The sequence below is a fragment of the Nematolebias whitei genome, chromosome 1 (genome assembly GCF_014905685.2).
Source record: "Nematolebias whitei isolate Nwh7 chromosome 1, NemWhi1, whole genome shotgun sequence".
NCBI lineage: Eukaryota > Metazoa > Chordata > Actinopteri > Cyprinodontiformes > Rivulidae > Nematolebias > Nematolebias whitei.
Window position 1 is genome coordinate 33697936 of NC_056498.1, and position 16546 is coordinate 33714481.

At 40.3% G+C, this 16546-nt stretch overlaps 1 long non-coding RNA gene across 1 annotated transcript in view; it reads left to right on the forward strand.

Annotated features, from left to right (window-relative positions):
* The window catches only part of LOC119416662, a 33227-nt gene extending 22891 nt beyond the window's left edge, over positions 1 to 10336 (forward strand). The window contains exons 3-4 of the long non-coding RNA XR_005187111.1: positions 4824 to 4850; positions 10311 to 10336. This is a non-coding gene — a long non-coding RNA (uncharacterized LOC119416662). The remainder of the gene's footprint in view (positions 1 to 4823; positions 4851 to 10310) is intronic.
* The last annotated feature ends 6210 nt before the right edge of the window (positions 10337 to 16546 follow it).

Here is a 16546-nt window from a genome sequence, read left to right on the forward strand (position 1 = left end):
AAGCTTGTTGTACTTTTTAACCTACATTTTGTGCTTTTCATTAATAAAGTCATAACGAAACAGATTATTCCCACACCTCTAATGAGCGAAAAGTGCCTTGAGTGCAGCAGTATTTTTCCTAAATATAATTTTCTACTCAAGTGGAATTTTTTGGGGTTTTTTTTTTCAGTGGTGAAGTTCCCGTCTCACTCAAACACTGTTTATCATTAAAGGTGTAAAGTTTAGGGATTTACGTGTGAAAATCTAAAGCTTTGATTCAGCATTAGTGTTTTTATTGTGCCTGTTTAGTACAATGCAGCTGGCATGTTAAACAACCTTGCTTTTAACAGTTTTGGAAATATTTAATGCCATGGGCGTTGCTAGGCATAAAGCCGTACTGGGGCACAGGAGAGGTAACGATTTTGCATAGGTACTATGTAACTACCCCGATATGCACCTTGTAAATACCCTGTAATCAGTCTTTATGTACCCCCGAAGGTACCCTTTAAGCACTGTGAAAGTACCTAAATAAATCTCCTGTACATATCTCTGTAAATACCTTGTATGTATTTTCCTAAATTCCCTGTAATCGTAATCCACCAGTAAGTAGATATATAGATACTTTATTGATCCCGAAGGAAATTATATGGCGATCTGTAGCTCTCATTCATCCAAACAATAAGATAAAACCACACCTGATTAAAAAAAAAAAAAAGAATATTAAAAAGCTCAATAAATAATTTAAAAACAACCTTAAGAGGAGATAAAGCAGCAACTATGTTATGGGACATAACCAGCTAGCTTTTCTGGTTCCTGCCAGGAGTGGCCGAATTATACAGCCTAATGGCACGAGGGACAAACGAGTTCTTTAGTCTCTCTGTAGAGCACCTCAGTGAATGGAGTCTGGAGCTCATTGAACTTCGCTGGTTAGAGAAGACAGAGTTCAAGGGGTGACCTTGATTGGACATGATCACCCTGATCTTGGAGCGCGTCCTCTGCTCCACCTTTTCCACAGAGTCAAGGCTCAGTCCCACCACAGAGCCCGCCTTCTTAATGAGCCGATTCAGCCTTAGGATGTCCTCCTTCCTAGTGCTGCCCCCCAACACACAACACCAAAAAAAAAAGTATACTGGACACTAGGGCATTAACGGAGTACTCGAGTAATCTACACATCGATTGCTAGGACATCTATCGAGGTTAAAAATGTAGCGTCGAATATCTGTAGTGACGTCATATTATGTGACCACCGTATGACCGTAGGGGGCGGTGTTGCACTGTTGCAGGTCACAGAGTATGGTGTAACACCGGGTCCAGTCCACCGAACCAGAACCAGCTTCGGTTTAAGTTTCGTTTTTGACGTGCTGCATGTTTCTTCACGTTTGCAGTTTAATAATAATAACTAATAGTTTAGTTTTTCCTGTGACTTATTTGCAGTATGATCAATGGTAGGAGCATAATATACGCTCCCAATGTTTTGTTGGTCTTTTCTTTTGTAAATAATTACCTTTTTTTGCTGTTTTATTTATTTATTTATTTTTGTATCTTGAGATCTATGACGTCATCAAATACTCGAGTTCTACTCGGGTTTTATTATGTTAATGTCGAGTTTAAAAATTATATACTCGTTCATCCCCTACTGGACACAATGGATTGGTAGAACACATGCAGTAACTTAGAGCAGACCCTGAAAGAGGCCAGCCTTCTGAGAAAGTACATTCTGCTCTGCCCCTTCTTGTACACAGCGTCCATATTGGCAGTCCCGTTCAGCTTGTTGTCCAGCTGTAGCCCCAGATACTTATAGGTTGGCACCACCTCAACCTCCGATCCATCAATAATGATGGGCTGCAGAAGGGGTGGAGCTCTACGGAAATCCAGCGCCACCTCTTTGGTTTTAGTGGCATTCAGCGAAAGCTGGTTCTGATGGGACCATCCAACAAAGTCCTTCACCAGGCCCCTGTACTCCCTGTCCTCCCCCTCCCTAATACATGCCACAATAGCAGTGTCATCAGAGAACTTCTGCATGTGGCATGTATCAGATTTGTACCGAAAGTACATATAAGAATATAATTTGTACCCCTTAAAAACCCTGTAAATAACCCCATACATACTTAGTAAATGCCTTGTATTTGACAATAATACATTTAGCCTTTACAAGGGTGTTGTTGAACTTTGTATTGCTGGTCAAGTACCAAGCAGCAGGACCACCTCCTTCAATTTTAAGCTGCAGTTACACTTCACCTTTTTAAAGTAGACTTGTTTTTTTCTTTTTTACACACTGCTACACTGAATATATATATATATATATATATATATATATATATATATATATATATAGACACTGCTATTCCGAAAAAAAAGCCTGCTGTGCAGGTTCACAACCTCATGACCAAAGTAAAGAAAATAAGCAAATCAAGCTGAGAGTGCATTCACTTCTATATGGAAGCACAGAGCTACAGATCATTGAGCAGAAAACATAATGTCCAGTGACAGCGAGCAGGCAGGAACCTGGCTGCAGATATAGTTCCGCCTGAGCTGTGTGGTAGAAACTGGCAGAGGAAAACTACTGAACCACCTCTGAAGCTTTTCAGCTTCAGATCGTCTATGTAAGCCTACAATTCTGGGTCACTGGTTCAGAGACTCTAAGGAACATAATCCAAACACGGGAATTATCCTGACGTGGTCCTCTATGGCAATGTGTCAGTCAAGCAGGAAAGGCAAGCCTTGCATAAAATAATAAATCAAAATTTCTATTCTTTTTTGTCCCCCATCGCAGAGCGAATGGGGAATTATAAATTGTCTCTGTCTGTCCATCTTGTGCGCTGGATAACTTGAAAAATAAATGAAATACCAACTTCCATTTTAGTATGTAGCATCTAAGCATAAGAATGTTCAATATCAATAATCGGGACGCCACATCAAAATCTAAGATGACAACTTCTATATACTGTAGTCCCTCGCTACAACGCGGTTCGTTTTTCGTGGACTTGCTCCATCGTGGTTTTTCAAAGTAAGATTGGACATGACACATAATTGGCTGATTGATGGATGAGCCACATGATTGCCATGGAATTTTTATTTTAAATAAATTATTTTAAATTATTTAGCACCAGCTATACTTGTGTGCAGCCCACAGCTGCAGAAAAAGCTTCCTCGCACATATGTGTGCAGCCCTAGTGTGTCAGATCTCTGCTTAGCAGCGGAGAAGTGAGCATAGCCGAGAGCACTGGCAGGTGGCAGAGTGCAGCTGGAGGCCGAGAGCTGAAATCATGACATTCTGTACTCTTTCAGAGTGTTTAGAGTTTAGAAAAATTGTTTAGAATATTGCAAGAGTATTGGAAGGTACTTCGCGGTTTTTCACTTATTGCGGGGCTTCAGGGTACGGATCCCCCGCATTAAACAAAGGACTACTGTATACATAAATGCAAACTGGCCACCCCGATCATTTGAAGAAATTAAACTTTCTAGTTTTTATATTGCTTACAAGTATAGTTTCCTCAAATTATTGGGGTGGCAGGTGGGATGGCCAAAGGCCATCATTGATCACCCCCTGGCTCCGCCAATGGGCCTGTTGGTGGATAAAATTATGATGTACACTTGCCGGGATCAGTCACTCTCTGTCACAAACAAAACAAATTTACCTCTGTTTTTACACACGGTGTAACTCCTACCCACTTGAATATCTTGCACCAAAGATTTTAAGGTTTACTTGCATTCCCTGTTCACTGCCAGTCCAGAGAGATACTCATCTTTAAAACTACAAAACATTCAATATTCAGATCCCTCAGGGATGGGGACGTTGGTGTACCACTTATTTACAGGGTCTGTATTCTTTCAACAGTTGGAACAACAACATTGATAAATGAAACTAGCGTTCCTTAAAGGAATCCATATCGCCCGCCTCATTGCGTGCCAACGTTTAAAACAATGACCTTGTGTGATCTGTTGGCGCTCAAAATATGTGATGAGGGTGACTCTCGGCTACTACCACACCAAATCTTAGCTCTATAGGTGTCAAATTAACTGTGGTATAGCCATGCATGAGTTTGTTATATTTGATCAGCTGTGGCAGCCATCTTGAATTGAGTTGACTCCAATAATAAATTGGTTGTAGATGTGCATCCAAAGATTTTTTGAGAGTTTCTTTATAATTCAATCATTAGTTCAAAAGATATTTTGATAGCAGACAAACAAAGGAGCACATTCACAGACACCAGCATTAACATCATTGCATGCTGATAAAAAATAAAAAAAAGTTCCTGAATTGAGCTTCCCCTTTCAACTCAGTCATCCCTGGTGGGTTGCAGAGGCCACCGTGGAGCCGTTAACTGCTGACTGACAAGCTGGAGGCAAGAGCTTGTTCAAAAAAAAGAAAAAACTTCTGTGTGCAAAAAAGAAAGCAGTATTCCTCCTGTTCTGGGCACAGTTTACCAAGTGCTTGCCAGTAGTTGGTTAGCGATGGCTGGATTTGATCCTCTGTGTAAACATAGACTTGATTTGAGTCTGTTTTATATTGTAATTGTGTGTTTTCATAAGGCTTGCTGTCTGCAGGGCAGAAGTCACCGTTTGCCAGTCGGTGACACAAGATTTTGATCAAATCCTGAAAGAGATGTCATGCTGTACACACAGTTGATTTAATCAGAATGCCGTCTCTCTCTTTGTCTCCGAGTTCATGACTTTCGGTCATGTTCAGAAGATCTTTTTGTTCCTTGGTTAACATAATCATTTAGGAGGATACAATGTAGGATTGTCAATCAAAACAACTAACTTTGAGTAAAGGTTGAATTATTATTATTTTTGTTTGTGTGGTAATTGTTCAAGCTATCTTTTCCTTTTTGTCTCCACAGGGCCCTCCAGGTCCAAAGGGTGATAAGGTGAGTCAAATTTTGTTGTTGATTTTGTTGGCAAATGTTTTACTTCTAAAATTGAGAATAATTGCTTTTTTGTCCTATTAAACTGGGCGATAACCCAGATCTGCACTATACATTACAATTCTGTTACACCTAATGTGTCACGGTCAGCAGGAAGCTTGGATCCAAGACATGAAGAGCTTGAAAGAAACAGCTAAAACTTTATTTTTATAAACAAAAAACAAAGAGCTGGAGGTAAGCACAGGGAGATGTGAGGAGGACCATAGATGGGACTAGAGCCAGTAATGCTCAACTGAAGATGGACTGAAAACAGACAGAGTACATGGTCTGAGGCCGATGGAGGGAGTGACTGCAGCTGTGACTAACTGGGGAGGAGCAACAGGTGAGGTGGATGTTGAAGGCTGATGGAGCAACTGAAACTAACTGAAGAGGTGTGAATGATGGCACAAGGAATACACACGACTCACAAAACCTAAACTAAACCATAAGACACAAGAAACTGTAAACAACCAAACAACAAACACATATTCTGACAAAGTGGGATCTTCTTAAAGAGATTTATCAATAAATTATATTATTCTACAGCTGTACCATACCACTTTATTTATAAAGCACTTAACAACAACAACAAGGCCAACCAAAGTGTTGCACAGCAAAGGCAAACAAGCAAAGGGCATAGCAACAAATACGTAGATCCACAGAGGTAAAGATAATGAGAACTAAATGGCTAACATTATAGAATACAGACGAGTTAAAATCAACAATGTCAAAAGCCAGAGAATAAAAGTGAGTTTTCAAACGAGACTTAATAAAAACAGTGAGAGAGGGAGTCTGCCAGTGGTAACTCATTCCACAGTCTTGGACCTGCAGCAGAGAAAGCCCTGTCACCTCTGAGGTTAAAACTAATGCCTGGAACTAATAAAAGCATCTGGTCTGCTGACCTCAGAGGGCATCATGGGGCATATGGCTGCAGCAGATCAGTGAGATTCTCTCTAATAATTCTAATTCTTATTAGCTTATCAACCGTGACATCAGTCCATCAGTCGTGAGTATGAAGGCTAGGCTAATGGCTAGCCAAACGTTCTCTTTCAGCTTTTCCCTCTTTAGGGGTTTCCACAGCGAGTCATCCTCCTCCATCTCGCTCTGTCCTCTGTACTGCAGCTACCTCCATGTCCTCTCTAACTGCATCCACAGATCTCTTCTGTCTTATTCCTGGCAGCTGCATTTCTAACATCCTTCTACCAATATATGCACGGTTCCTCCTCTGGACATGTTCAGACCATCTCAGTCTGGCCTCTCTAACTTTATCTCCCAGTTGTTCAACCTGTGCTGTACCTCAGATGATCTCACTTCTAACCTTATCCATCCTTGTCACTCCTAAATAACCTCAACATCGTCATTTCTTCCACTTTCAGTTCTTTCTCCTGTCTTTTTGTCAATGCCACTGTCTCCACACAAGGTCCTCATTTTTATCACTTTTTCAGACTAATAAAACAAGACTTTCTTTTAAAATGACATAGTGGTGTGAAAGATTGGTACATACGCTAATATTAAACCTCTACACTTTGGCATGCTGTCAATTGTTTAGTTTGCTGCTGTCCTCATAATCAAACATGTTTTACTGCACAAATGCATGTATATCTGAACCCATCAGTGCACCTGATCGTTGCACCTGTTAGCCAAAAGTTTACTCAACTCCCAATGAGCTGATCCATTCAGCAGCCACATTCACAGACATTGTTCAGTTACAAAGGTGAAATTTAGTTTTCCTAATTCTGGCTGGATTTAATTATTACCCATCAAGACAAAAACATTCCTTATCCTTGTTTTTTTTTTTTTAAGTATATTATGAATATTCTGCTTTTCTTTGAATTCAACTCCTTCTGACCTGAGGTTTGAACACTAAACTTGCTCTGCAGTGCATACATTCACACAGCACAGAGTGTTAAAACCCCACAGCTACCAAACTAAAACCACTTAAAGGCCTCACTGAGCGATGCTCCATAAAACAGAGGAGTCTGCAACAGACTGTTTCTGTACAAGTCTGAAGGACCAGGGGACAAACGAAGTGCATGTTTGTGGAATCACGCCAAAGATGATAAAAGTCCCTGTTTTTTTTTTATTTTTTCAATAAAATGGATTCATTGTGCAAGCCTTATGGGCTACTATTGAAGGCTAAGCCACAAATAGATGAAACTTTATCTATATTTTGTGTAAATTAAGTCACAACGTGGCTGATAAGTCAACACTGAAAACACGTTCTGTAAATGTCCAGAATGTGGATGGAAATAGCGTGAGAGATAACCAAAGCTTAAAGTCAAACAGAAAAACAGATGATCACAACTGTCATCCGGGCCAAACTGCCCTCTTTGGCAACTGATTATTTCTTGTAATGTGGGTGCAGACTGATGCTAGTTTTTGTTGACCGATGTCATAAATCAACAATGTATTTTCTTCCATTGTATACATTGTTCTCAAGAAAAATATGGCCTGAATAATGCCTGGCTCAAACAAGCAGATTTATTTGAATTTTTGACATCTATAATAACAACCATCCACAATACAATCTTATTGAGCCAGCCCGTGTCTGTGCCTCTCATCGAAACCACTTCAATCTGTTGTTTATTAGAGTTAAAAGCAACTTTGTGCATGCCTCCCACCCAAGAGGAATAAAGCATTAATTAATCACTGTGGCTGTTCGCAAATAGCTCTGTTTTAATTTGGTGTTGGCAAAATGGCCCAACGATAAATTAGGACAATTCCAAGAAGTGTTTCATTTGAGATCGTAAAAGGAATCGGAGCAAAGTTTCCATTTGTGTGCAATAATTTGTTTAGCCCCATTTAAATAATGTGATACAACCAACAGAAAGGGACAAATATTAATATTTTTTGTTTTAGATGGGTATTTAATTTACCTCATTTTGGAGAGCGTTCAAATTTAACCATACTGATGAGCAAATGGCTAGTCTGAGTTGAGACAAGACCAAAGTGGATTGCTGTTGTACTAAACACCTCCAACTTCAACAGTTTTATCAAAGTTCATCTGAACGCTGTTTTATAACTTTTTACATTATTGTCAACCTCACAATACCCTGATATTTACATGGAATTCTAGCCTTATTTACAAATACTAATGGTGGCAGCAGCAGCTAGCTGTACCACGTTCAGTGCAAGACTATCATGTTTCTACCAAAATAAACAGATGCTTATTTTCTGATAGAGTGGCATGGTGGCTCAATTGCTAGCATTGTCTCTCAGCAAGAAGGTCACCGGTTCAAATCTCGGGCCGGGACCTTTCAGGGTGGAGTTTGCATGTTCTCTCAGTGCATGTGTGGGTTTTCTTTGGGTACTCCGGTTTCCTCCCACAGATCAAAAACATGCCTGTTAGGCTGATTGAGAGTGAGAGTGAATGGTTGTTTGTCTCGTTTGTCTCTGTGATGGACTGGAGACCTGTCCAGGGTGTCCCCTGCCTCTCACACAGTGATTGATTGACATGGGCTCCTGTGACCCCCACGATTCAAAAAGGAAGAAGCAGGTCAATATAATGGATGGATGGATTATAATCTGATAATGGACCAAAAGTTTCTAAAGTAGCATTTATGTAAATTGTTTGGCTGCACAGTGGAGCAGTTGGTTAGCAGTGATGTCTTGTAGCAAACAAAGGTCCAGGGTTCAACTCCTAACTGGGGCCTACTGCATGTAGTTTGCATGTTCTCTCCATGTATGTGTGGCTTTTATTCAGGTACTTTCCTCCCAAACACTAAAAACGTGCAAGTTAGGCTAATTGGAAACTCTAAGTTGACCCCAAGTGTGGAGGGATGATCGTCTCTGTGTGGGAGGGAGTGGTGGCGCAGAGGTTAGAGAAGGTGAGCTTGTGATCGGAAGATCACCGGTTCAACTTCTGGTACCGACAACATCAAAATATGGGTGAGATAGATGAAGCACTCACACCTTCCTCCATCCTCATTTGTCCCACTCTGGGCCCTTGAGCAAGGCCCTTAACCCCCACCATCTGCTTCTCCAGGTGCCCTAGATGGCAGCTCTCTGCTCTACACAGAGCTGTGGTGCTCGGCGGTCTGTGGTTGCGTCAGGAAGGGCCTCCAGCGTAAAACAGTCACCAAGTCTTCGTGTGACTTGGTCCGCTGTGGTGACCCCTGAAGAAGGAAGACAAAAATAAAAAGATTGTCTTGGTGTGGCTCTGTTGTGACACTACGTTTTGTTGTGTTTGTAGTTTGAGTTTTGTTTTTATATTTATTAGTCCTACATTTTCTTGTTTTTGAGATTTCATTGCCTTCCTCAGTTTTCCTGGTACCAACTCTGCAGCATCTATCCTTCAGATGCTTGTCAGCCCCAGCTGCACTGTCTCAGTAATCGCCCCTCCCAGCATACAGTCTATACATAAACTCCATGGTTTCTCATGTCACTCGTTTAACTCCACTGTTTGCTTCCTGTTCTCATGTCCTGTTACAACCACAGGTTTTAGATACGCGTTATGTTTCTGGTTGTTTAGTTTGTAGCTTTTGATTTGTTGAGTAGTTTTGTTATTTTTGCTGCCACACCTGCGTTTTTCTTTAATAAAGGTTTCAGTTTTAGTTCCGATTCTGTTTCTGTTGCCAAAGTTTTGAGTTTGCCAAACATGTTAATTGACAGACCTGTCTTTGGTGTACTTTGCTTTTTGCCCAGTTGTTGCTGGAGATAGGAAACCAGTCCTTGTGACCCTGCACAGGATCAAGCAGTGTATTGAAAATGTTTCATCTGTTGTGAAATGTTTAACACATCCACTTTTATCTTGGCCCCAGTCAGACTAGCTGTCGGCTCGTCAGTCTAGTCAGAATTAAATTCTATCTACAACTGGTAAGATATTAACTGTTCATGACCTTCCCACAGAACCCCAATTCAAAAAGACCTGAATTATTTATTTCATCCAAATTAGACAGATTAGGGCTATAATTCACTTTCTAACATTCGGTTTTCCTTCACCTACTTCAAACGAAAGTGTGCTTACGTTTGGGGTTCACACAGATGTAACAAAGCCACATCTTTCTCACGAAGATTGATTTGAAACCAAACATTTTAACCTTCAGAACTGCGCACTCTCGCTCACTCCAGACATTTACCCTCCAAATAAAAAAATACAAAAAACGGCAAAAAGCCAAAGATCTCTGGGGGCACAAAATCTGGCATGAATCTGGTTCTCCCGCCTCCCTCTCACCAAACCCAACAAACCTCACACCGCTGCTCGCTGTCTTTCTCCTCCTCCAGTACCCAGCTCATGTCATTCCATCTTATTTTAAGTGATTTTACTTTCAACCACAATGAATAGTTGTGGGTTCCTGTATTATTTGACTCTATCTGTATGTTCTGAATTAGGCCGGAGTACTTTAGAGTCTCAGCTGCGTGTTTTAGCCTCATGTTTAGAGCTAAATTCTGCTTTTTTTTCTTCTTCTTCTTCTTTGTCTGCAGGGGGATCAAGGTGACCAAGGACCTCGGGTATGTGGTTTGCTGTGATTTCTGGTGATTTGCAGATCTATGTGACTGTGTGAGTGTTTGTGTGTGTGTCTCCCCCAGCTGAATTGTGGCCTAAAGGTTTGAAATGCATGAAATTCCTGGGATAGAGTTCCCCCGATGTGGCCAAACACAACAAGCATCTCCGCACTGCCTCTTTCTCCATCAACAATGAATAGACAGAATTGTGAGATACTTTAGAAGAGTTGGACGGGTGGACTTCTCAAAATGCAGAAACCGATTTTTTTTACTCCCTCAAAATGAATGATCTTCTAGAAAACTCAGCTCTGTCTTTAAAACTACTCGTAATTAATTAGAACCCTCGGCGTGACGTGGCACATTCACCACTTCAATAATTTTCAGCTCTGTATTCTAACATTTCTATCAAAGTGCCACAATTAAATGATGCTAATGTGAGTTCTTTACACACTGAAATGAATTAGTCCATCTCCGCTCAGAAGTTGGACCTTTTTTTTTCTTCCTCCAGTAATGGGTAAAAAATTGAGCAGTCATTTTGAAAAACCGGCTGCACGGTTTTGTTTAAAGTAGACTGCATTAAGAGGGTCGCATCGTGCACACACTTTCACTTCCTCTATGTCTGCTGTTGTTCATCAAGGCTGGGTTGGATAGAAGTCAAAGTCGCTTTGAGTGCCTGTAATTGATTTATAATGGACCGAGGAGCGCACAGAGGTTGCCACACAAGACAAAGCAAGTCTAAAACGCAGTTCTTGTCACTGGAACTTCAGCCACCTCTCGGGAGGGGGGGTGGGGTCTGATCCCAAACCGGTGCTGGCGCCCACCCAGACATGAGTCGTTCGAACTTCTCCAGGCGAGTTGCACCAGATTTTATGATTTGAGTTGGAACAAATGACCCTTTCTGTGAAATTCAATTAGTGGTCTCCAAGTAATACGGGTAACGTTTCGCTTAGACATGCTTTCTCCCAGCAGCCAACCTCGGGGATTAGGTTTTCCTGAGTAATTTCTCACTTTCCCAACGTCTACCAACACGCTTTGAACTCTCTGGTAATTTTCAGCGGTGTGAAAAAGTGTTGTATAATCATTTTAGTAAAAAAACACACGGATAAAATCAACCCAAAGTTAATTTTTGGGTGATTTTCTTTTACATTGAGCCACTCTCTATTTGTAAAATACTTGGAAACACAACACCATGGTCAACAGTGTAAAGTATCTATCTAGATATATATTGCCTTCCAAAGTAAATACACTATCCATTTGAAAATTGTGTTTCATTAAGTTCGAATTACCACAAAATTGTCCCCTAATGGGTACGAATTAACACACGGTGTTACCATCGCATATGAAGGACTTCAGGCATGAAGGCAACGTAGGTCACCCCCAAATTGTATTAGTTTCACAGACTAGCATATTGACTTTGCACATTAGCTTAAGTGAGGAAATGTTGTGGAACCATAGAAGGATTTTACCTAATAATAAATGAAGTCGCAACTGGACAAGTGGTGCCTGACCTTCAATCTGCCTGTCTGGAAGTGACGTTCGTTTCAGGACTTGTATCGACGCACCCCTGGAGTTGATTAGACTCGTATGGAAAGGAGCTATCACCAATGTGGCATCGCAGGATAATCTCCTCGATGCACCATCAGGCTCGAGCCGCAGTACATCAAATCTAAACCAGATTGATTTAGAAAGGCGTCTATCGTGGTCAAAACATGGTTAAAGAACGCTTCCCCAGCCTGTTGCCCACATGTTAGGGTCAGACATTTGGCTGCCTTAAAGGTCACAGGTCATGTCCATATATGTGGGGTTACTCAAGCAGCAAATAATAAATTGGCCTCTTTTGACAAACAAATACATCGGCCACCACCAGAGCTGCTGAGCGTACTGGATACAGGCATGAACACAGAAAGGTGTGTGGTCTGTTTGAGTGATTGCACCATAACTACGGCTGTCGAGCAAAGTTCAGAGAATTGGCTTCATCTGAGGGAAACTGTCCTGATTTCTTCCTCACAAAAATGTCATTAATTGTTCAGTTTGTCCTGTATCGTGGTGTATGGCAGTTTGAAATATTTCTCCAATATCAAGAAGGCGTGATTATGCAATTTCCATGATTTGATTGTGAACGAAAACATACAATTGACTGCAAGCTTTTGATACTAAACTGAAATAAATTTAACTGCGATACGTTTAATACATCAAATAGCTCTTGTACCTGAGGCTTTACAAGTGTAGCATTAAAAGTTCATTTAACTCATTCAAAAAGGGCCTCCGACTGTAGTGTCTTATAGTGAGGTTTAAAGTCCAGGATCCAGCCAGTGTCCAATTACAGCTGACGCTGATTGTTCTCATAGCTGACATTTTGTTTACTACATACCAGGTCCCTTCGCTGCAGGCGAATACACAGCAATAAAGCTCCCCACCAAATAACCGACATCCGTTTGCAGAGAAAAGCAAATAAAAGCAGAATGTAAACGGTTCGGTTGTTCTGTCAGCCACAATGTTATTATCATTCTTACACATGAACATCAGCATTGAAGCAATATGGAGAGGGGCTATTATCTTTTACTCCTTCCACATTTCAAACCCACACTGGTCGGTGAGATCGTCAGCAAAATCTTTTGACCGTCTCACAATTTTCTTCCATAGTTTCTTGTTGCGTGGATCTCAAAAAGCTTGCAACAGCAAAATATGTATTCCATGCAGCTCCTGCCAGGAGTTATTGTATCGTCTGCTCCCTTAATGATAATCCAGCGCTTGTTTTTCCCTCTTTGTCTTCAAAATGTTTGAGGTTGTATATAACTTGAGAAATACTTGCGCTTCAATCCCAGTTGCACACAAAACAGCTATTGTCTCCTGTGTATCCACTGCGCTGTTCTGCTGTGGGCATGGATCAAAACAGGCTGCCTTGAAAGTCCTATTCTTAATGAGCCATGCTTTTTGAATTATGTTTGAAAAAACAGACAAATGGCACAAAAGCCATGTTTGGATAGACCAGATTTTATCTTCATCTTGACTATAGATGAAGATTGATCTCTCACGGGGCATGTTTATGACTGCCTGCCAGTAGTGAAGAAGTGCTTTTATCAGTCCATTCAGTTTTCAGTCATGTTGGATATTTGTGGTGGAGTGAACCTACAGCATAACATTAACGAAGAGAACATGTGATCATTATAAAACTGAAGTTGTGCAATCTTTTCTTGGTCTGTAATTGTGCAACTAGAACAATATTGAATTTTATTTAAAGTGGGATCCAGTACAATCAAGCACTTTCATTTTTAAAAATAAATTTAAATATGAACAAATAAATCTTTTTAAAATGTTTTTTTTAGCTTGTGCTACTTATTCTTCTTTGAACTGGACGATCAGATTGGCAACCTGTTTTTAAAAAAGTACGGAGCTGTCCCGTAATTGAAACAAAATACTTAAGCATCGTAAAGCTAACCTCGTTCAGTTTTCCTTCTATTGTACAATAAAAACTTATGATTTTTAAATTAGACTATGTTCAAATACATTAAAACACTTCAATTTTCTAAAATATAATTGTGTGTAAAGAACAGTTCGTCTAAAACGAGGAGTTTTGCTAAACATTTCACTAGCTTGCGCTACATGCTAACCATCGAGGAAATGAACGTTTAAATATTGACGATTACACTGTGAGAAAAGTCAATATATTTGTTTAGTGGAACTTGAAACTGTACAAGGTAACTAGCAAAACAACCTCAAACATTTTGAAGACCCTTGTTAAAGTTTGGAACTGTCGTGTAATTAAATAGTTGAAGCAAAGATCGTCAAAAAGCTAAAGCTAAGCAGTTTTTCTCCTGGTCTTTATTTTCTACTGTGTAATTGGAACTAGTGTTTGATTTTCAGAATATACGGTGCGCAAAAATTAAATAAAAAACCCTCTTCTAAAATATATGGTAATTGAATTTGACAAAAGCAAATACTTTAAAACGCAGTTTTGCTAAACACTTTATTAGCTAGTGCTGCATCATGCTAAACACTGAGAAAAGAAACTTATATAATGTAATATTACACTGCACATATAATCTATATTTTTGTTTAGTGAACATTGTAACACCGAAAGTTAGTTAGCTAAACATGAGCTGAAGCCTGGTGCTAAAATAAAGAACTGTCCTGTGATCAAAAATAACTGTGATCTTCATGGAGCTAACATCGTACAATCTTTTCATGGTCTTTTCTTTCTACTGGAACTAAGATGAACTAATTTTAATATTAGACCATTCAAATAAAATAAAACATATTATCAAAAATAGAATAAGCTGTGACAAAAGCAAAGTTTTTCTAAACAATGTGTTTTACTGAGCACAGCACTAGCATTAGCAGTGCATTAGCGCTCAAGTTTATCAAGCCTTGCTTGGTAAACTTTTCTACATGGGAGTAAGGCAAACAATACACATTTGTTGGGCAGTTGATTGAACGTGTGTCTTGCTATTACAATAAGAATAAAAAAGCAAAGTTAAAATATATTTATTGATTAATCGCTAGAGAATAATTAAAGTTATTTTGGTGCGTTTGTTTCCCAATGCCATTCAAAAACCCTGTTAAGTGCACCAAATATCTTCATTTCTGGGTTCTGAATAAGTATACCATTCAACTGTAAACCCCGTTTCCTTCCATCAGGGAGAAAATCAATGCTTTAACATGTCATTCAGTTTTCATGACTGGGTAACATCTGTCAGGAAGTTTGTGGAATCGCAATGGAGGAAATTTGATTGAATTTCCATTAAACATCCCCATCTGCTGATCTTTACTGAAGCTCAACGAGAGCAATATTACTTCTTAATCTACCAGCATGTCATAAGTCAGAGTGCATTCATCATCTCAAGACTGTTTTTTTATAAATGTAATTTTATAAAGAGGAAGGGTTACACTTATTGTCTAGTGGAGACCGACCCTCCTTTAGTGAGGCTACCATAGTGCTCAGTAAGACACGAAGCTTTAATGACACAGAGGCTGTTTAAATTTTAGGGACGCGTACAAAATAATTACTAAATATTTATGAACAGTCGAGGTAAATTAATTAACGGGTTTTAAATGCTGCTGGCGCCTGCTTTTCTTGCACTGCGAGAAGTGCAGAAAAATGGTTGGGAGCCACCTGTCTATGATGGTCAACAGACACAGTTTCTCTGATGACAGTAAAATTAATTTGAAAAGTTGTGGGAGTAAAAACTATTTTTGAGCTGAATTGAAATGTCTGCTCCTTGACTCATTCGCCAAAGCTTCTCCTCACACGAGTTGTTCCACAAATGATTGTTTGCTACTAGAAACAGAATGATTGTCGTCATCTTCCTTTGTCTGTTTTTATTTATTTATTTTTTTTAGTTCTCCCAGTGTTTGAATGTTGTGTGTCTTGTGCCATGTTCTGCTTGTTTGTCCCTTCAGGGATTGCCTGGCCCCCCTACGCTGGCTGCTTTGCACACCAATCAGATCCTGGGTGTCAAGGTTTGTCTGCTGTGGTGCAGCCTGGCTGCTGGGTCCGACCCCTCCGCAGCACACACTGGGACTCAATGAATCACTGTCGGCTGCTTTCCTTAAAGCCTGATGATGGAGTGTGCACAGGAAAACCCTCATATAATCAGTCACACCCACTCAATAGTTATCCTCTTTCCTGCCGCCACTACCAATCTTTCACTTAGGTGATTTTTGTTTCATTTCACATATTGAGCCTTCTACTGAAGGCCTTGTACAGCCCTGTAAAACGTAGTTAACTGAAACAAGAATCGGTGTTCAGAAACCAGGACATGGTCTGGCTCCTGTCCATTGTCGATGAAATGAAGCGGAAGGCGCTCTAAAGGGAATTCTCAATGGTGACCAAAATTAGCAAAGATGTTGCACCCATGGTTCGCCACTAATCCTTCAAACCGCCAAACTGGTCATTAAAATTGTTTCAGCGGTGAAACAACCAAACGCCAATGGGTGCTTACTGAATAATACAGGCATTGAAAGAAATGGAAGGTAAGGCAAAGGAACCGGTCTTAACTCAGAAAGTTGACCAGCGGTTGTCTCGGTGTGTGCAGCTCTCAGGGTCTGACTTGGCAGCAGGCACGGTGATGACGACGGTGCTTTCACAGATGAGGAGTAAATCCCACTTTTCCGGTGGGGACTCTAAATCCATTGTGGTACATTCACACCCCAGAGGTGGTAATTATGGGCCCCGAGTCCAGAGTAAGTAAGCAGTGTAAGGAAGTGTACTGGCA